Here is a 22,057-nt window from a genome sequence, read left to right as displayed (position 1 = left end):
TATTGAGTTGTATGAGCTTTTTACATACTTTGAATATTAACTTCTTAGCAAATATGTGACTGGCAAATATTTTCTCCCAGTCAGCAGGTTGCCTTTTCATTTTGTTCATGATTTCCTTTGCTGCGCACAAGTCTTTTAGTTTGATGTAGTCCCACTTGTGGATTTCTGTTGTTGCTTTTGCTTTTGCTGTCAAATGAAAAAAAATCATCATGAAGACCAATGTCAGGTAGCTTACTGCCTAGGTTTTCTTCTAGGAGTTTTATAGTTTCAGATCTCACATTTAAGTCTTTAATCCACTTTGAATTAACGTTTGTCTATGGTGTAAGACAGGGGTCCAGTTTCATTCCTTTGCATGTTGCTGTCCAGTTTTCGCAACAGCATTTATTGAGTAGACTGTCTTTTCCTCACTGTATCATAAATTAATTGACCATTTATGCATGGGTTTATTTCTGGGCTCTCTCTTCTGCCGCGTTGATCTATGTGTCATTTGTCATGCTGTTTTGATTACTGTAGCTTTGTAAAATGGCCTGAGATCAAGAGCTTTGTTCTTCTTTCTCAAGATTACTTTAGCTATTCAGGGTCTTTAGCGGTTCCGTACAAATTTTAGGATTGTTTGCTCTATTTCTGTGAAAAATGTCACTGGAGTTTTGATAGGGATTGCACTGAGTCTGTATATTGCTTTGGGTAGTGTGAACGTTTTAACAGTACTAATTCTTCCAATCCATGAACATAAAATATCTTTCCATTTCCTTGTGTCTTCTTTAATTTCTTTCCTCAGTGTCATAGTTGTCAGTGTACAGGTCTTTCGCCTCCTTGGTTAAATGTACCGCGTGGTGACCATACTATAAAACTGTGTGTTTTAACGTTCAAAATTGTCTCAAAGGTATTTTGTAGGAGAGTAAGACAACAGGGTATAAATGACAAATAGCTAAATATTTCTTTGATTTTTTTTTTTTTTTACATAGGTACCCTGCTGCAATATGGTATTTGGTAAAGAAGCTATAATGATTTCTAACGAGGTGTTAAGTAGCCACAAATGTGTATTGAGTTGGCCAAAAAGTTCGTTCGGTTTTAAGTTAAAGGACACATTTTTCATTTTCACCAAGAACTTGATCGAACAACATAGTCACTAACCGAATGGACTTTTTGGCCAGCCCAGTATATTAAGCATCTACTCTGCGCCAGCACCATTCTAGGTGTGAGGGATACAAAGAAGAATACAGCATTATTTGTGTCCTGGAAGCGTTTTCTGTCTTTTTTTTTTTTTTTTTTTTAATGGCCACGCTGTGCACAGCTTGTGGGATCTTAGTTCCCTGGCCAGGAAGCGAACCCGTGCCCCCTGCAGTGGAAGCGTGGAGTCTTAACCCCTGGATCGCCAGGGACGTCCCAAGAGCTTTCTGTCTTGACTGATGTTTGCTGAAGTGTAGTCCCTGGACCAGCATCAACATCATCTGGAAGCTTGTCAAAAATGTAAATTCCTGCGCCCCGCCCCAGACTTACTGAGTCGGAGACTCTGGGGGTGGAGAGGAGGGGGCAGTACTCCGCATTTTAACAAGCCCTGCAATGCATTGTAATGCGTGTGAAGTTTGAGAACTAGAGGAAGATAGGAAAATATAATTCTGTGGCTAAGTGCTGAGCTAGAGCTGGGCTCTAGTTGCTATGGGAGCCCTGTGGCAATCACGTGGGGATGGCAGGCAAAGAGGCGATGCACTAACTGAACCTTACAGGTGGGTTGGGACCTTGCCGGGGAAACAAGATAGGGAAGGACATCGCAGGCAGAGGAAAGAACAGAACATATGAGTGAACATGTTGACTTGGGTAACTTCAAGTAGTCCATGGTAGATAGGTTTTTTTTTAAAAGAAGAATACTCAAAATGGAATTGGGTTGATCTAGACTGAGTCCTCAGCTGAAGGGGAAAAGGTGGAGTTGATATTGTAAGCCTGTCTCACCAACTTGGCATGAACTTCTCTCCCTCTCTGTGTCCTTGGGTAGTGCCTCTTGTGATGGTTAATATCACTTCTAACGACATATGTGTCTTTAAGATTGGTGGTGCCAGTGACATCTCACATTATCTTTTATCTTAGAATACCTTGTTGTGTTTCGTGACCAGGCTACAGTTAGACAGGCAGACATAGATCCTTCCCCGTGTTTGCTCTGTAGTTTCGTGTTTGCTTTACTTTGCTGTATGGATGGTAGGTATTGATGACCTTGAGCCTGTCCCTATCCTAATCTATTTCAGGTCTATTATTGGCTTATTAGCTATAAGTCATTGTTTCGTCTTAGTGGTCGCTCCAAGATTTACAATATACATCTTTAACTTACCACAGTCCACCTTCAAATAATGTTACACCACTTTGTGTATCATTTAAGAACCTTCCACCTCCCCGCTCCTGGCCTTCGTGCTATTATTACCAAACATTTTAATTCTACACATGTTATAAATTCCACTGTACATTGTTATTACTTTGCTTGAAACAGTTACCTTTTAAAGATATTTGAAAAATGAAGAGAAAACATATTTTCCATTTACCTACACGTTTACCATTCCCACTGCTCTTCATTCTTTTGTATAATATCAACTTTCCATCAGCTGTCATTTTCTTTCTGCCTAAAAAAACTTCCTTTAACATTTCTAATAACGCTAGTCTGCTGATGATAACTTCTGTCAACTTCTGGTTGTCCAGAAAAGTCTTTATTTTGCTTTCATTCTTTGAGGATGTCTTTGTTGACTATAGAATTTTATGCTGACAGTTTTTCTTTCAGTGTTTTAATGATGTCACTTTGTGGTCTTCTGGTTTGCATGATTTCTGATGAAGTTTCAGTCTTCATTCCCTCTGTGTAATATGTCTTTTTCTCCGGCTGCTTTTAAGATTTTCTCATTATCATTTGTTTTAAGCAATTTGATTATGATGTACCTTGATGTCATTTTCCTCATGTTTCTTGTGCCTGGGTTTTGTTGAGATTCTTGTATCTGTGAGTTTATAGTTTTCATCAGATTTAGACATTTTTTAGTCATCATTTCTTCAAGTAGTTTTTCTGTCTCCCCTGTGCTACAGAAGCTCCAACTACACATATGTTAGATTGCTTGATATTATCTCACAGCTCATTGATACTTTTCTCAATTTTTTACGATCTTTTTACTGTTTTATTTTACATATTTCTTCTCCTGTGTCTTCAAGTTCATTGATGTTTCCTTTGCAGTGTTTAATCAGCTGTTACTCTCATCCAGTGTATTTCTCATTTAATATATAATAGTTTTCATCTCTAAAAAATTGATTTGGGCTTTTATATATCTTCCATGTCTTTCATCATGTTTGTTTTCCTTTATCTTCTTGAAGACAAAGAGTATACTTATAGTAGATGATTTAACATCCTTGTGTGCTAATTCTGTCATCTCCATCTTTTAAAAATGTATTTATATTATTGATTTTTCCTCCTAGTTATAGGTCAGATTTTCCTGCCTCTTTGCATTCCTGGTAATTTTTAATTGGCTTCTGAACAGTATAAGTTTATGGATTATGTTTTATTCCTTTGTAGATTGTTGGCACAAGTTAATTATTTCAAGGCTTGCTTTTATGTTTTGTTAGGGCAAATCTAGGGCTAAATTTGTCTCAGCACTAAGGCAATGTCCTCTGAAATCTCTACTCAATACCCAGCGTGTTACATGGTCTTTCCACCCTGGCTGACGGGAACACAGATTATTACCAGCCCTGTGTGATCACCATTGATTTTTCTGCTTGCTCCTTTGGGATGGTTCTTTCCTGGCCTCAGGTAGTTTCTTTGTCCATCCGGGCCAGTCCTCACGCATACCCTCCACAGGACCCCTCTGCAGATTTCTGGACCTCTTTCTCCGTGAAGCTCCTTCCTCTCTGGTATCTTGCCCTGGAAATTCTAGCCAATTTGGCCTTCATACACTCTGAACTCTGTCTACTCGACGGACCCAAACTACCAAGCTCTGCTTAGATCCTTCCGCCCTTTCTGAACGTTCAGCCTGGAAACTCTACCGGCAGCAGTAGGACTCATCTCAGTATTTCCCTTCTCTGAGATTAGTGTCCTGTGCTGTCTGCTGTCCAATGAACGGAAATTCTCACGCCACGTATTTTCCCGTTTTCCAGTTGTTAAGGCTGGGGGAGATTCTGTGATTGCATCGTGGGCCTCCTGTTGCAGATGAGGCTTTCAAGGACTGTGTATCGTAGCATATCAGGGGGCTGAGGAGAGGGAAATTAGATAACAGCACGAGACCCTAGAGTACGAACACTGAAGTTTAATGCCGTCATTCATTCCCTTGTCGGGGGTCCTTGCTGTTTATTTTGAGTGAGGGCTGCTGTGGTCATACAAGGGAGTGAGGAGCAAGGAGACTGGATGACTTGAACTGTGCGCTTGGCTTGATGCACGTTGCAGTTTTACCTGTTTAGTGCTGTGAGTTGAGCTGGAGATACCACATCTCGTTGTGTTTCCCAGATGTATCGGGAAGTCCGTACAGTGTCCTGGGAGTCTGCTGGACGATGGGGTTGTCTGTCTCTGAGAGGTTTTATTTTTTGTGGTCCTGAAAAAGCTACTGCTATGCGTACCTTCTTCAGCGTGAGTACAGGATGAAGGGCATGAGGGGGACTCTTGGAGAGGATGGTAGAAAAGAAGGTGAGGCTTGATCAGGAAAGGCCTGAGTATCGAGACTCTTATCCGACTCTTATCACACAGGTGTTACGGAGCCACTGAAGGAGCATTGAGAGCTATGTGAGCTGGAGTTCATTTTAGAAACATGCTTTCAGAATCTGTTGGTGGGGTAGGTGTGGCAAAACTAGGTATCAAATGAGTATGCTGTTCTCTAAAAGCAAACATTCAGTGGTTTCATCGATCTGAGCTTTGAGTAAACTATTTTATACACACTTGATAAATGGACTTTAAGTTCGATTAATTGAAGGGAGGAAGAAAATGCACGAGGGGTAAACAGATGGCATTTAAAACGCACTGCTCTTAAAAAGGAGTGAGTTTGATCCTCAACCCAAAACTGAGTAAACGGCTCTGGATTCACAAATCAGCAAAAGCAGGATGAAAGTGAGCAGAAAACGAACACAAAACACTTTCTGGCTGATGGGGTAGCATCTCCCCAAGAGCTGGATTACAGGGTGGCTCCAGCAAGTGTAGTGAGGTGGAGAATGTTTTCTTCTCCAGAACCGCCCTCGAGTTTAGCATGTCCTAGATGGGGCTGAAAGGAGCGTTCCGGTAAGTCACTTTGAGAGGCTAAGACCCCCAGAAGGTACGCCCTGGACGCCGTCAGATGTTTGAGAGGCTTCGTCGTGAGGAGGTGGGTCTGGTTAGCTGCAGAAGTTCTGCTTCGCTCGGCAACGTCTGCCGCTGATTCTCGGCAAGGCGGCACTGCCTCCCCAGGGGGCCTTTGGGACCGGAGACCGGGGCAGCCGCTAGCATTTAGGGGACAGTGGCCGGGGATGCTGGGACGTCTGCGAAGTTCAGGAGAGTCCACACGATGGAGAGTCGTCCCACCCGAATGCTGATGGTAATGAGGGGACAGGGACTCCTGCCAGCTCACTCCTCGCTCTCTCTCCCCACAAAACAGTGACACGTATTTAAAGAGTGCTGGCTGGAAGGGGTGATAAATTCCTGCCCGAGTATGCTACGTCACCACCTTGCCCAGGGCACCTACACGTCTTGGCCTTGCCCTGATTGTCCTAGAAGGGGCGACCAAGGGGGATTTAATCACCCTTTGCAGCCTAGTGTTATGAGGGTTTCTTCTCTTGCTTGGAGCCGGGGGAGAAAGAATGTTCCTTCAGCCTGTGGATTTAGACCACCATAGCACATGGGTTCCCCCAAGCCTGGGGTAAAAATCAAGATCACAAAGATAGCATAAATAGCGCGCCCTGGCTTCTCCCCCCGCCCCCTGCCATTTTCGCGCTCACAGGGCGGTCCTTGCAGTGGCTGCCCCACGTGCCGCCTGCCTCTGACGCTGCCTGTGTGCCCCAAGGCCAATGAGCGCCCCACCGTGTCATGGAAAACCACGCCCCATCGCAGCCGAAGCTGCTGCTGCCTGCTCCCGTCGGTGCCCTGGGCCCCTGGGTCAGCGCCAGGCTGCCCACTGAGCCTCCCCTGTGAGCCCAAACCCTCTGGTGTTACTGAGGCTGCTGTAGAATGTCCCGGAGACCTCGGTGCATCAAACCCAAGTGGGATCTCTGCTAGTTCAGGGAGACCCCTTCTCCTGGTGTCGGTACCCCCGAGCCACCGTGGTTTGAGGGAAGGCTGTTCTTCCTGCTTTTGCCCACACCCCCTGCTGCACCAGGGCTCAGAGCGGAACAAGTTCATGGGGCCAGACAGGAACACAAAATGCGGCCAGGGCCCTGCCGAGCCGCCAACAATTCGCAGTGTTCATCCTCGTGCACGGAACTCCTTCCGTTGGGTTTGCTCTGTCCCAGGAGGGCCCTTGCTCTGTGGCGCAAATAGGCTCCCACAGCCTGTGCTGTAAATGGCCACACATGCCCAGACTTCCCCGAAACTCCTGAAAAACACAGGCTTGTGTCAGACAGACCCCCGCACACCCAGCCCTAGGAGCCATTAAAAGGCGCTAAATGGCGTTCTCCCCAGGACCTGAATTGCTCCGAGATAGAAAAAGAGACTTTTAGGGGAAGGCAATACCTTCCAGGCCCAGCAGACCTTCGTGTTCTCTGCTTGGGGACACGCTTTATCCCGGCCTGGGACCACCCGAGGGCTTCCTGGTCCCCGTGGGAAGATGTGTGCAGGACACAGAGCGAGGGGCTTAGGGTCCAGAGACCCTGCTCCTGGTGTGAAAGTCCTAAGGTCTCTTCAGGGGTAGGGGAAACAACTAAAATGCTTACTGAAGTCTGTGTAAAATAATGTGGAGTTTACCATCGTTCGGTGCATCGGCCGGGAAAGTTGCTGTTGAAATTCACCAGGCCAGGACCCCGCCGCAGATACTCTTGTTTCCTGGTTGGGATGGTTTTCTTCTTGTTGTGTTGTTTGTTTGACTTGTTCACCGGTTATAATTCTCCATTATCTCCAGATTCTCCGACCGTTTAATACAATTTTGCCACCCCAGTGAGCCATCTGTTAAGGGGACTTCGTTCAAGCGAATTTCACATTTTCGGGCGACGTGGGTGGAGAAAACGGGGCATGCCAGCTCAGCAGAGGGATTAGAGGCAAGATGTGTCTGGACCTAGAGCCAAGCACTGGGCTCCTGCAGTCAGGGACGGGGCAGCAAGTTATGTTGTTTGGCTGTGAAAGGAAAAGGTGAACCTGGAAAACTCACATTTAAGAAAATCTATCCAATCGTGTAACCACAGTGACATGAGAGCTTGGCAGCCTTTGTCAAAGGGCTAGGAAACCCGTGTCTGAAAATTTTTGTTCCAATATAAAAATTCAACCCTCCAGAATTTTAAAATAAATTATATCAGACACACTGGAGCTGGGAAAATAAAAACAAACCAAAATACAGCAGGCAGGAAAAGCACAGAAAATAGTCTAAAACCTAAGTCCAGCCCAGAGCACTCGCTTTCTGCCTGAAGCAGAACAGGTGCAGGGCAGATTTTGGGAGCTGACACAGCCTTGTCTGTCATAGAAAGACCAGCGTTTGGGGCTTCCCTGGTGGCGCAGTGGTTGAGAGGCCGCCTACCGATGCAGGGGACACGGGTTCGTGCCCCGGTCCGGGAGGATCCCACATGCCGCAGAGCTGCTGGGCCTGTGAGCCATGGCCGCTGAGCCTGCGCGTCCGGAGCCTGTGCTCCGCAACGGGAGAGGCCACAGCGGTGAGAGGCCCGCGTACCGCAAAAAAAAAAAGAAAGACCAGCGTTTACAATGAACTCCGTATAAGCTTCCATTTAGCATATTCTCTAAGGGTGTACATTTTTTTTTAAGAGAAATAGTTATCTAAAGCAAGGGGGAGCGTTCTGCATGTCCACAAATGTGTTTTAAAAGCATGACAATTATTCAGTGACTACCTCGAGAGGCCTGACTTAATCCCTCTGAATAACATCTAAGCATGACAAATGGTGGCCATTTACTAGTTCTCCAGCAGGGTGATGCTATCAGTTTGCAGGCCGTTGGTTTGGAACATTTAATGATCAGGAATAGTAAAGCAGTGCCAGAACCGTAATAGGATACGTGCCCCTTAACACCTTTCCCACCCTGCGCGCACACGCGCTGAGTGATGATCGCTGGCGTTAGGACGTTCAGATGCAGAACAGAGGGAAGAGGTGCCCCAAGTCACCAGGGCTCAGCCTGAGCCTCAAAGGGCCGTCAGTGGCGTTAAGGCCTTTCTTGTTCTGGTCTCCATCTCCCTTTGCAGCCTCATAACTCCCCCTGCCCGTCTACCTGCAGGGGGAGGATGGAGGGTCACACAGGTATTCGCGGTGCCTGGCGGCGGGTTGGGGGGAAACACACCGAGGGAAGAGGCTCGGGTCAGCCCCGGCGGGCGCTGGGAAAGCTGCCACAAAAGAGTATTATGGACATCTCGAAGCTCTCCAAGGATAATGGGGAGTCGGCCAGGTTGGGGGAGGCTGGTGGAGGGCACCCAGGGCGGTGAATTCCTGAGAAAGGATGAGAACACTGCACACGTGGGGACGAATTAAAAGATGCCAGTGATGTTACAGGAAGAGCGACACCAATGACAGTTACCCCACCCGGACCTCGCAACGCGGCAACAGCTCTGAGGTAGGCGGACCCTAGGAGGGCCAATGAGGACCTAGTTTTAGGTCTGGGGGGCTGTCATCAGGAAAGGGTCTCTGAGATGGCATTTTTGCTGACATCTGCCCTTGGACAGGAGTTTGTTGGCAGGGAGAGCATCCAAGCAGAGGGGCAGGTGAAGGAAGGCCTGGCTCTGGACGGAGCTGAAGCCGAGAGGCACTGCCCCACACCCTGGTGCCTGCGATCAGAGCTTCCGCCCTCTATTCGCCTTTACACTTTCCAGTCCCTCCCCGTTTCTCTGCAGTATTTATGTGCATGTCATGTCCTGGCGGGCAGAGGCGGGCTTTCCAGATCTTGCTAACCCGGTGCCTGGCCATCCCTTGCACAGAGGCCTGGGCTCAGTACCCGCCCTCCAGTGAGCAGTGAGGTTCATTTCCTGCAGCCCCATCACAACCATGGGCCTGACATGTAAATGGAGCTTCAGAAGAAGCAAAGGCTCCCTTCTGGTGGTGCAGAGCCTACTCCTTTCCTTGTGTTTTCTCAGGTCAGATTTTCTTTTTTTCTTTTTTTTTTAAAATTTATTTATTATTTATTTATTTTGGCTGCATTGGGTCTTCATTGCTGTGCGTGGGCTCTCTCTAGTTGCGCTAAGCAGGGGCCACTCTTCGTTGGGGTGTGCGGGCCTCTCATTGTGGTGGCTTCTCTCGTTGCAGAGCATGGGCCCCAGGCACATGGGCCTCAGCAGTTGTGGCACACGGGCTCAGTAGTTGTGGGTCACGGGCTCTAGAGCATGGGTTCAGTATTTGTGGTGCACGGGCTTAGTTGTCCCGCGGCATGTGGGATCCTCCCAGACCAGGGCTCGAACCCATGTCCCCTGCACTGGCAGGCGGACTCTCAACCACTGCGCCACCAGGGAAGCCCTCAGGTCAGATTTTCTTACGGGCAGTGAGGCCATAGTGACATCCCCTAGACTGAGAGTGAGTTTTGAATCTGTCTGCCCCGGAAGCTCTACCTGTTACAATGAAGACCATCCATCCCTCCTCAGAGGGAAAAGGGCTAGAATGGCAGGAACCAGCACTGGGGGTGGGACGGTCCCCTGACCCCGCGGCTGTGCGTCTGCTCTCCAGGGTGACGCCCACGTCCTGCCTGTGCTCGTGGGCAGGGCACTCTCAGATGTTCCAAAGTGTTCACAGATGACACAAAATATAGAATTTATGTGAAGGAAACCCAAAGACATACTGTCGCCATCAGCTGCCATTAAAAGGGTGAGGACACTGTTATAAACACTGTATATCCTATGTCCTGAAAACCAGGAGGCTGCTGGCGCCGGACCGGGGCCCCGAGCACGGCCGTCTCTGGAGCACAGTCCTGGGCTGGTCCACGGGCCACTGTCAGTGCCGTTTGCAGAATTAATCTGAGACGTGGCATCCTGCTGAAAGCTGAGCACCTAATCAGAATATGTGAAGAACAGAAATTCCTTTCCCTTGAAAATTATGGAAATGGTCTTATCCAGCCTCCAGGCAAGTTATTTGAATTGCAAAGCACCAGGAGGCTGTGATGAGCCCCAAAAAGATGGTGGACTCAACTGCTAAGAGGTTTTGCTTAAACGCTGAATGCGGATGGAGAATGTTTGAAAAAAACACACAAACCCTGACATATATTATCCCCAGAAAGATATTTAAATTAAGTGGCAACTGTGAGAGTGACTCTCCTTGGAAAAATCTAGGTTACAGCTAACAAGAAATGCTGTCTCAATGTAGGGCTACATTAATCAAATTGCTATGACATTTCACCATTGACTTTATTTGTTATTTTTATTATGATTAATGGGAATAAGCATTTAGATTGTCCTCAAGGTATACGGCAAAATTAAAACATTGTTATAAAGGAGGCTTCTAATGAAATAATAAACAATGAGCCGCTTTTTACCTAACCGATTGTGTACACACTGGTAGGGAGAACGCCAGGCCAGCCTTCGACGACTCCAGGCCAGTCCCAAACCTCTGGCCCCAAGGGAACAGCCCGGCTCTGTCCATGTGCTGTGTCTCAGGGGCTTTATTCCCGGGGACGGTGAACCCAGCTCACTGGACAGTCAGCAAATATCTGTTAAGTCCCTACTGTGCGCCAGTAGGGACTTAATGTTTTAGGTGCTGGGACCTTGGCAGTAGCTAGACACAGCCCCTGCCCTCACTCAGCTTTAGGTCTGGTGGGGGATAGAAATAGATAAATAAGGTATCTTGAAAACTGGTTTCGGGGGACCCACAGGTGCTGGGAGCTCAGAGGGGCAGCGCCTCAGTCAGGCTCAGAGGGTCCGAGGAGAAGGCTTCCGGAAGCCGAGAGTCCAAGGATGAGCTGCACTTCTCCAGGCAGAGGGATGGCGTGAGCAGACAGTGACCCCGGCAACGCCTGTGCCCCACCGAACATCCAGCCCACGAATGTGTAGATTCAGACCCCTTGCTGGGTCTCTGGGTAACAAGTCAGTTAAATAAGTTCTACTGAAGCTCTTTTAAAGCACCATCCAGGGCTTCCCTGGTGGCGCAGTGGTTGAGAGTCCGCCTGCCGATGCAGGGGACACGGGTTCGTGCCCCGGTCTGGGGAGGATCCCACATGCTGTGGAGCGGCTGGGCCCGTGAGCCATGGCCGCTGAGCCTGCGCGTCTGGAGCCTGTGCTCCGCAACGGGAGAGGCCACAGCAGTGAGAGGCCCGCGTACCGCAAAAAAAAAAAAAAAAAAAAAGCACCATCCAGAAATTAGTGACCTTTCTTTTATTTTTAATTTAATTTAATTTTTTTTGGCCTTGCCACGTAGCGTGTGGGATCTTAGGTCCCCGACCAAGGGTGGAGCCCATGCCCCCTGCAGTGGAAGCGCGGAGTCTTAACCACTGGACCGCCAGGGAGTCCCAGTAGTGACCTTTTTAAACAAAATGGATCGAACTGAGTTGAGATAAACCCTTAAGTTAAATAAATATATTTTCACAGAAGCAGAGCTGGTAGCTTCCAAAGTTTCTATGTGCTTCTCCTCTGAAGTGGTTATTGATTGTGACTTAGCGGGGGACAGGAGCTGAGCTGGAGGGAGTCCTGAGGAAGGTGCAGGAAGACCCACTGCCCAGAAGGGAGCAAACCTAGCCTCCGGGGACTGCAGACAATCCAGTTGAGGGCACGGACCCTCCCTAACCTCGTTGTCAACGAACCCTTTCAAGCCATTACGTTCAACTACATGAAAGGGGCCGGGAGGTTAACACAAGCACACGGATTGCTGAACAGTTAATGAAATCACAATAAACGAATTCAATGACCACAGTCAATTATGAATGTAAAATCTGATTAGATGATGGAGAATAATATCACTGTGTTCATCTCTTCCTGGTGATGTATTGCTCTCTCCCTTCAACTAGCATTTACCTCAACAGATAAGGCAGAAATCATTGCAAAGAGCTTGGGGAGAAAAGAATACCTTTTGACCATGTGCTCTGTTTCCTTCGCTTCTTTTTTTTTTAATTGAAGTATAGTTGATTTATCATGTCGTGTTAACTTCTGCTGTACAGGAAAGTGAATCAGTTACACATATACACAATTTTTAATATTCTTTTTGGTTATGGTTTATCTCAGGATATTGACTGTAAGTTGGTGTAAGTTGGTGCAGCCACTATGGAAAACAGTATGGAGGTTCTTTCCCCTCTGCTGGCCTATTTCCTACATGCTCTATTCTGTTGGTCATTTGCCTAGAAATCCTCCCTCACTGTCCTACAATTTTATGGCCTCACAGGTCCTTAGGGAATCTCAGAGCCATTTTGTTTTCAGACTGCCTGGATCCTAAGTTTCTTGGCAGTGCCTGTGGGCCATCTGTTGATAAATGCTCGATGGTCTTAAGCTCATAAAGACCTACTTATTCTAGCCACAGCATGAGGCATTGAAGATATGAGCCTGAGCAAAAAGGTGGAGGTCCCTGACCACCTGGTGTTTAGCGTCTCTGGGGAAGGACATTCACGAAATCATATCACAAATGTAAACATCTAACTGTGACCCATGCACGGAGCAGAGGTACACCCCCCATGAGAGTGTAGAATAAATATAGAATCTGACCAGCCAGGAGGTTCTGGAAAGGCTGCCTGGGGAAGTGGGGTAGGCAGAGGCCTAAGAACAAACGTGCCTTAGTTGGAGGGGAGGGCGTTCATGGGAGGGCGGTGTGTGCAAAAGGTTCAGGATGGAAGGGATCTGGATGCTTTCAAGAGAAAGGAAGAAAGTCTTGGGATGCAGCTCGGAGAGTGAGGTGGATCGTGGAGCAATTGAAGCCACGTGTGCAGGTCCTGTAAATGCATCGTAGATTCAGGTCTTTGCGCTCAGAGCCACCCAAGAGGATTTTGGTGGAAAGGAGCGCAGGCTGGTGAGCTGATCCCACCTCAACTCGAAAACTCTCTGGCTCGTGTGGGAAGGCGCTGCAGCCGTGTGAGTGCCAGGCTGGCACAGGGGCTGTTGGACGTGGTTCAGGCCCCAGGCGGTGCTGTGTGGACTCGAGCGGGCAGTGGAGAAGCAGGGGTAACAGGCACGAGTTGCCCCTGACTCTCAGGGGGCAGGAGAGGCTCCATTTCTCTTTTTCAAAATCAAGCCGGATTTAGCTCCAAAAGACCACTGATCGTTGAAAGCAAGTGACGCGGCTCCCACACTGTCCCCATCCCTGGGGTCCCTTCAGGGATGACACAGGAAAAATGAAGCAGGGCTGTCATCGAATCTTCTCACCGCTTGCAAGCGACTTCCATCTAGAGAGGCTTAGATTGATCTCTGTTGCCTGATTCTAAAATGAATTTGGATCTACATGGCCCAAAATACTAGCCGTCTGTCCTTGTCTAAAAGTCAAAGCCGTAGCAAGGGGCACTACCACCGGGAGACATTTATTTTTAACCCAAACACCTACCCCACAGCTGAGTGTCGCCCCTCTCCTGTGGCAGAGCTGCTAGTCAGTGGTTCCTTGTGACCTGTGCCCTTCGTTTTGTCCTTCAGAGACCATTTGGAGGGGGAAAGCTCTGCTGCTGGGATCCGCTCCCCCAGCCCAGCTTGGCGGTGCAGAGGGAGCTTCACTATGGCTCCCAGGGGGAAGGTGCCAGGTCGGAGCCCCCATCTCTGCAGCCTTCCTTACCCTGGTCCTGCATCCAGGGCTTTGCCGTAAGCAATGGACCACACAATCCTATCTCCTTTCCTGAACGCCCTCAGCTCTTTTGTCTCCCAGCCTCCACCTCCTCTCCCTCTTGGCTGTGTCATCTTTATCAGCCTAGATATTTCAAATAAGGAGCTGTCCATTTTGGGGCTGGGGGTGATTTGGGGGGTTACCTACCCGTACCTTGCCTGAAACACAAAAAGGCTGTCAGCTTCCGCTAGGCAAGGGAGCCCACAACTCTGGAAGCCAGAGGCCCCGGGGAAGTGGAAAGAATACCTTTTCCCACTACTGGTGACTGCAATCCCAGTGCAGCACTAATTAACGTATCAGTGAGCCATACGGTGCCCAGTGCTGCCAGGCTCCATATTTTGCCGTCTCCCTGCCCTTGAGGAGTATGCCCTGGAGCTCAGGTGGTTCCTGTGATCACAAAGCCTGCAGCCCAGGCTGGGAAAGCCCGGGTGCCAGCCCAGAGGGCATGTTTACATCACCCAGCCACTCCTTCGGAGCACGCAGGTGGGACCAGGGATGCACACCTGCGGGGCCGCTGCAGGGACCCTATAGGTTGTGCCTTGGACAGGACGCTTGGTCCAGAGGGTGCCGGGGACTGAAACCCATGCTCCATTGGAGAAAGCGAGTGCTGGCCATGGGCGCAAGAGCCTAGAGAAAAAGGACTCTTTTTCCTTTTTGTCCGCCTGGAGACAGGCTCTCTTACAACCACCTGCCTTGAAGGGGAGTCTTTTTCCAATTTGCATAAAGGTGGTAGCAGGGGCCCCAGAGTCAGAGAATCAGGCAGTTGCCCAAGGATTAGCCTGACGCCCAAGAGCTCCACTCGAGACGACCCTCTGTACAGGAGGACGACTGACCCAGCTGAGCAGAGGCTCTCGGAGAGCTAGAATCTTGTAAGATAGCATCTCAAGAGGTGTGGAGGGGCTGAGAGGGTGGCACGGGGACAGAGCACAGAGAAGGGCAGCAGTAAATCAGGGCTGTGGGGAGGAGGGATGCTGGTTTGTGGAGCATCTGTGTGGCCGAGTCACGCCGGAGATGGGGCCTGGGTCGAGAGCACCGGGCACCTGCTCCTGGGGCCCAGGCCTGGGGTGCCTGCACCCCCAGAGCTGCAGTGGCCACCAGGCTCTGGCCGCCTGCTGAGCGGCACCCGCCGACTCCAGGCCCCCGCACGCCTGTTGAGGCTCATCGCTGTCACTGGGACAGAGCGGGTGTGCAGCATCGGACGCGGACAGGGGCTAGGACTGCCGTTAGCAAGCTCTGCTCTGCAGCCCGTCCCTCCGGACACAGTTCCTCCACAGCGCCAGCTGCAGTTTACTTACCTGCTGTGTGTCCCCGTCTTCCTCCCCCACGACGGGTGATGTGCTGTGAGAGGACAGGGGACCCTGCACTGCATCCCTCACTCCAGGCGCTCAGTGTACCCTTCCCGCGTCCAGTGGAGCCTGCCGCCTATGTGTCTGAAGGAGCGCTGTTCTTTACAGAATAATCACCTGGTGGGCGTCTTCCCTGTACATTTTGGAACAAGGCTTTTAGAACCGTCTTCAGAAAATGAGTTTGGAGGCTTCGTGAGAAAAGAAGCCTTAATGCTTTACGCAACCAACAGTAAGTGGAAAACAGGACTATATTAATAAACACAAACTCAGCTACAGTCCAGCTGCTTCAAGAAATGCTTTTTAGCGACTGCCTCTGGCATTTTTACCGACCAAGATTCCTACTGTTCTGGCCTCTGCGTAGCTGAGTTTGTTAAAGCCAGAGAGCTGACCCTGTTGTAAGAGCTGGAGGTTCACAGATGTCATGATGCAAGAAAACGATATTTCCAAATATTTCACACATTTTCTTTCTGATGAAAGAATTTGCTAGCAATGCTTAAAATCCATATTATGCTTTTATCCTCACTTTTGTCCTCAATATTCCTACTTTAATTCTGGGGCCAAGATTTTGTCCGTACTTGGTGTGGATGTGCCTCGGGTGGAGAAGTGAGTCCGCCCGCCCCGGGGTCTCTGAGTCCTGTCACCTCCCATTGTCACGTGCAACACTGACCATGACGTCTGCCCCGCTTGTAGGGAAATGTAAATTCCATGGTGGGATTGAATCACAGCGAATCCAAGACCACCCACATCATCCCACAGCCCAGCCCTCCTCAGGGCTGGCAAGACCCCCAGGCTCTCCATGGGCTCCCATGGTCTTCCCACTCAGGACACAGCTGCAGGAACCATGACACTCAAGGGGATCCTGGCTTCCCCGCGGAATTAATTAATGAGCCCCAGGTCAGAATAAAGCACCTCGACATTGAACTGAAGGCCTTGAACTCCTCTGGGGCAATTCAAGACTTTTCCTAGCACCGGCTTTGCCCAGTGTCCGAAGGGCACAGAAAACCCCGGCCTGCCACAGAGCCAGTTTGCAGGACCCCAGGTACCCGTGAGGCCAGTGTAGCAGGAACTTACCAGATCGTGTGGGGCTGGTCCAAGAGGGGTGTTAAGTACACACATCTCAACACACACATGCAACACAACACACACACAACACATACCATACACCACACACCGCGCGCACACACACACACACACACACACACACACACACACACACACACACACACGTGGGGTGTGGGAGGCTGAGAGGACCACAGTTTGCTCCTGTCGGCCGTGCACAGAACTCCTGGACCAGCTCTGTATCTTTTATCACTCACTTAACCCAGCAGTTTTGCTCAGAACTCAGTGCCACGGGAAAGTAACACACATGTGAAGCCTTTTCATCCAGAAAACAAGCGCAGAAGTGTGTCTAATTATCGCTAAGTTACTGCATCTCCCAAAGAGAGAACCACACAGATAAAACGGCATGCCCAGAGCAGTCAGGGCTGCTCCTTTACTTGTCATTCTTGTAGCTCTTTTTCTCCGCCTCTTGGGTGTGCTGAGTGGATCCACAATCTCTTATTCAAAACCTTTGAGGCCAGATGGGTTTCACATTTCAAAAATGTTCAGATTTCAGGAAGGTGATGTGGTGCAGATATCATACTTTATGTAACAGCCCTGGGGTCTAGGACAGCACCTCCTAGTTAAACTCAGTAACATTTCTGTAGCAAAGGGTATGAATTAAGATCCTAATTTGCCTCGCATTGTTTTAGGTCAGGTTTTGCCTCTAAATATAAAAGGCAAAAAAAAAAAAACAAAAACACACAAACCCTCTCAGTTTCTGGACATTGGAATTATAGGTAATGGATTATGGGCCTGTCTCCCCAATTTTTTGGCTCACCCATACAAGTCGGCCTGCACATCTTTTCTCCTTCTACTCACTTATCTTCCTTCCTTTGTTCAGGGTGTTGGTCTCATGGTGGAGCCTTTTCCGTCCTTCCCTGATCTTACCATTCTTAAATATCTCAGGCATAACTGTCCATCTAGTTTTTGCTTCCGTTGCTGTCGTTGCAGCTCGCTTTGTGCACAGAGAACATTTCGAGCACAGAGAAGTGGTCTCGACTCGGATTTTAGGCTTCTTAAAATAGGTTTATATCTTATGCAGCTTTGCAGACTCCACAACCTGGGAAACTTACAGAAAAATATAGGGCCCCTGGTGTTCGAGGAGCTAACATTGAAAAGAACATTTCAGGCACTGAGCGGTTCCCCCATCGCTCAGTCATTGGTTAAATCAGTGAGGGTTATCCGATGCTTCCTGAGGAACCGACCTTACAAGACTCCACTAGAACTACTTTCTGGTTGCAGATGACTCTCTGAAGTCGCCCAGAGTTACATTCACCTGTTTATGCCAAGAAAGAAAATCTCCGAAACACAGTCCAGCAGAAGGTAACCAGATATTTTCAACAGGGGTGTGAAGTTTTACCCACTGATGCCACGTCTCCCGGGCAGCCTCAGTTGTGGGTCGTGTCTTCACGTCTCACACAACTCACTCAAGAATTGCTGATCTCGTCTGTGCACCCAAACCAGCGGCGTTAGCTATAACAGCCAAAAGGTGGAAGCGGCCCAGGTATCCACTGACGTATGAATGGATAAATAAAAAGGGGTGTCTGTATACAAGCGACTGTGATTCAGCCACTGAAAAGGAAGGAGATTCAGACACATTCTACAGCACGGATGAATCTTGAGGACATCATGCTACGTGAAATAAGCCGATCATAAAAAGACAAATACTGCATGATTCCACTTGAGGTACCGAGAGCAGTCAAATTCACGGAGACAGAAAGTAGGCTGGTGGTTCCCAGGGGCTGGGGGAGGGCAGATGGGGAGTGGCTATTTGATGGGACTCCGCGAGAGGAAAAGATCCTGGAGATGGATGGTGGTGACGGTTGCACGACAGTGGAAATGGACATAATGCCACTGAACTGCATACTTAAGAATTATTTAAATGGTACATTTTATATTATGTATTTTTACCATAGTGAAAGAGAATCGCTAGTGCTAACGAAGATAACTTCTGTTTGGCAGAAATGCTTTCTCCTTGAAGTACTAACGTGAGCCCAAAAGGCAGTAACACGTACCTAAAACTAAAAGGCAAGGGAAGCAAATGGAATCGATTACGTCCACTAAGAAAATCTTCTGCTCGGCCTGGTACCATTTGTTTCTGTGTGTGAACATTCTGAATTTGCAGCATTATGACTCCGAGAAGGGGGAACGAAGAGAATCTCAGCTTTAAGAAGACTGGGGCACAGTCGCATTTCTAGAAACAGGTGCAGCTGATCTTATTTGGAATTTTTTCAACTGTCTTCATGATAAATAAAAGCAGACACCATGTCGCGTGAACCGGGGAACTTTGCTCCCAGCGGTTGGCAAATTGCTAAATTCCATGAAGATCAAGTTCACCTCCGATGTCCGTACGCCCCGGCTTCCCGGCCCTGCGGACGCAGCTGGCTCCAGAACCTGCGCCCACGTTCGGTCAGACTGAGGCGGGACACTGCCCAATGCACGGGATCTCCCAGATGGCCTCCGCTGAGTCCAGTGCCATCGTCGTGCCCTTCTCACCTCTGTAGCACTGGTTCTGAACCTTGGCCATGCATAGAAACATGTGGGAGATTTTTAAAATCCCAATGCTCAGCCCACACCCCAGTTGAACAAAATCAGAATCTGTGAGGTGGGAACCCACCGTTGAGACCACTGTTTTATGTCCCTATAAACATGACATATATGGTCCTAAAACCTTTTTGAAAAATCAATAAAGTTTTTGAAATAGGAATTCCTTCTGACGAGAGGAAAAAAATTTCCTCACACTTTGAACATCTAAAAGGTGAGACCACTGTTTTAAATTAACTCTATAATCCTTTATATGGTATGTGCGAGAGTAGTAACAACTATATACATTTTCTCCTAAAAAGATGATCTACCCTCTGTCCTCCCTTATGCTCCTTCCCTTAAAAATCTCACCAACAATCCTGTGAGAATTTCATATCCACTCCCGTCTTATCTCACGTCTCAAAATAATTGGTTGAATTATAATCTAATAATTGGCTTCCAGTGAACAAGTATTTATTAAGACCTACTCTTCGGGACACCATGGTGGGCAAGACAACTTTCCAGCTCTCCTGGGAAATCAGCTTCTAGAGGAAGCAGACAGACCCCTGCGGGGTCAATCCTTCTAGCTGGGGGACTCACAGCCGAGTCCTCTCGGGGAGCTGCCTCGCCCAGGGCAGCCTCCCTCCAGTGACTGGTCCATGAAGAGTGGACTTGATCTTGCGCTCAGGGCCATCCCAGAGCGCCCCACGGGATCGGCAGGGGCTTCTGTTCCCACTAACGTCCTTCGCCCTCTGCCCAACCCTGCTTACTTGCCCCCTCCTAGCAGTTGATCCCAATAACCTTCCTGGGTGCAAGTGCTCAGCTTAGTCTCCCAGGGAGCTCTCCCCAAGACCGCGGTGGATCCTAGGGTGGCAGCGGTGGACATGGGGGAGGTGGAGAGGGTGAAGATGTGGGAGGCCCAGGGAGCTCTCCCCAAGACCGCGGTGGATCCTAGGGTGGCAGCGGTGGACATGGGGGAGGTGGAGAGGGTGAAGATGTGGGAGGCCCAGGGAACTCTCCCCAAGACTGCCGGGGATCCTAGGGTGGCCGCGGTGGACATGGGGGAGGTGGAGAAGGTGAAGATGTGGGAGGCCCAGGGAACTCTCCCCAAGACTGCGGTGGATCCTAGGGTGGCAGCGGTGGACATGGGGGAGGTGGAGAGGGTGAAGATGTGGGAGGCCCAGGGAGCTCTCCCCAAGACCGCGGTGGATCCTAGGGTGGCCGCGGTGGACATGGGGGAGGTGGAGAGGGTGAAGATGTGGGAGGCCCAGGGAACTCTCCCCAAGACCGCGGTGGATCCTAGGGTGGCAGCGGTGGACATGGGGGAGGTGGAGAGGGTGAAGATGTGGGAGGCCCAGGGAGCTCTCCCCAAGACCGCGGGGGATCCTAGGGTGGCCGCGGTGGACATGGGGGAGGTGAAGATGTGGGAGGCCCAGGGAACTCTCCCCAAGACCGCGGTGGATCCTAGGGTGGCAGCGGTGGACATGGGGGAGGTGGAGAGGGTGAAGATGTGGGAGGCCCAGGGAGCTCTCCCCAAGACCGCGGTGGATCCTAGGGTGGCAGCGGTGGACATGGGGGAGGTGGAGAGGGTGAAGATGTGAGAGGCCCAGGGAACTCTCCCCAAGACCGCGGTGGATCCTAGGGTGGCAGCGGTGGACATGGGGGAGGTGGAGAGGGTGAAGATGTGGGAGGCCCAGGGAACTCTCCCCAAGACCGCGGTGGATCCTAGGGTGGCCGCGGTGGACATGGGGGAGGTGGAGAGGGTGAAGATGTGGGAGGCCCAGGGAGCTCTCCCGAAGACCGCGGTGGATCCTAGGGTGGCCGCGGTGGACATGGGGGAGGTGGAGAGGGTGAAGATGTGGGAGGGAGAGCTGTGGGACCTGCTGATGGATTAACTGTGAGCTAGGAGAAAAGGCAAGGAATCAAGGATGCCTCCTAGGTTTGGAGCCTGAGAAACTAGGTAGCTGACACTGTCTTCTGAGATTCTTTAGGGAGAAACGCTGGCGGGAGAAATGTTGATGTGATCCAAAATAAGGGCTTCCAACTACAGTGTGTAAATTATTAAGCACCCCCCTCATAATAGCTATTAGTTTTTTGTGTTCTAAGCACTTTGGATGCATTAGGTATCTTAACTCATTTAATTCTGACAGCAGCGCCGGAGCGTGGGTTTTATTTTCCTGTTCCTGAAATCCCTCAGGCCCTCGTGCGGCACCCTTCTGTTCCTCCAGCTCTGGTCAACAGGCTGCCCTGACCTTCCCTCCCTTGCTTGCATGCATCAAACACTCTGTGACCTCAGGCCCTTTGCACGTGCTGCTCTCCACCTGGAGCGCTCTTCCTCCCCCGCTCCCATCAGCCTCCTGGCTGTGACCTTCCTCAGTGTGGCTTCTCTTGTCCTCCAAGGCTAATGGGGCCAGGTTGTCCTGGTCTCACGGCACCCTAGCATATTCCTTTATTGATTAACTCTGTGGTATTCCGTTACTAGATAGTCCTGTGACATTTACGATTTCTTTCTGATTAACCCCGTGGCATCTCCTCGATGCGTCACTACAGTTACAGTTAGGTGGTGGTTTGTGTGATGAGCCTCTTCCCCGGCACGTGAAGCCCCATGAGAGCAGATGCTGCCTTGCTCTGACTTCGCCGTCCAGCACAGTGTGTGGCTCATACTCGGCTCTAAGAAACATGTGTTCAGTGCATCATGGAAATAGTGAGGCTAATGGGATTCTAGAACTTCCCATGAGTACACGTCATTTTGTTGTAGAGCTGGGATGTGAACCCAGGTCTGTTTGACTCCAAAAGTCAAAACACATCATAATTTGCGGACTGAAGTTGGGAGGGCTGCCCCATCCAACCGATCAGTAATATCTGGACTAATCCGATGAGAGCTCAAGAAGACTTCCCAGAAACTGGATTAAAACCCGGGTTCCTGTAGCTCTGCACTGGGACGCCTCCCAGAAAGGCAGGGAAATGATAATATTTGCTTTACCCAGGCAATTGTAAAACAGATTCATGTTGACATGTGTGCCCAACGTGGTGCTAGAGAACAGGGGTGGGATGGGGTCAGGAGGCAGGAGGCTATGAAAATGTATAGTCTCCTGGAATCCTCAGACAGCGAGATGGGCTGGTTCTAATTGATGAGGTCTTCTCTCATCGATGAAGTATATGCACTAGGAAACCCGTTTTGTTTCAACCCTCATGCTAAATCTTTCTAAAATGGATTAGTCCAGTTTCTTTCTTTCTTTCTTTCTTTTTTTTTTTTT

Source organism: Phocoena sinus, chromosome 18, assembly GCF_008692025.1.
Source record: "Phocoena sinus isolate mPhoSin1 chromosome 18, mPhoSin1.pri, whole genome shotgun sequence".
In the NCBI taxonomy this organism is placed as follows: domain Eukaryota; kingdom Metazoa; phylum Chordata; class Mammalia; order Artiodactyla; family Phocoenidae; genus Phocoena; species Phocoena sinus.
Note: the sequence above shows the minus strand (reverse complement) of the source record.